Below are 253 nucleotides of genomic sequence, written 5' to 3'. Positions count from 1 at the left end.
CTCACGGACAGCGCCGTCGCCGGCACCTAGAAGGGGGAAACAGACGCATCGGGTCTACACAGAGGGTATGTTGCTGTGGGTTTGGCCCGGATGTTGCTCCCAGGTGTTCCTATGGGCTGACCTAACACAACTGGGTGGAGAGGTCCACTGGTCAAAGCCCGTCCGTGGAAAGTCGAAGGGCTAGATCTCGTGGTCAACCGCCCCGATGTTAGGCGGGACGAGGGCCGTGGGGGGGTAGCAATGCCACCGAAGC

This window comes from Triticum aestivum, chromosome 2A (assembly GCF_018294505.1).
Source record: "Triticum aestivum cultivar Chinese Spring chromosome 2A, IWGSC CS RefSeq v2.1, whole genome shotgun sequence".
In the NCBI taxonomy this organism is placed as follows: domain Eukaryota; kingdom Viridiplantae; phylum Streptophyta; class Magnoliopsida; order Poales; family Poaceae; genus Triticum; species Triticum aestivum.
This window is presented reverse-complemented; position numbering follows the sequence as displayed.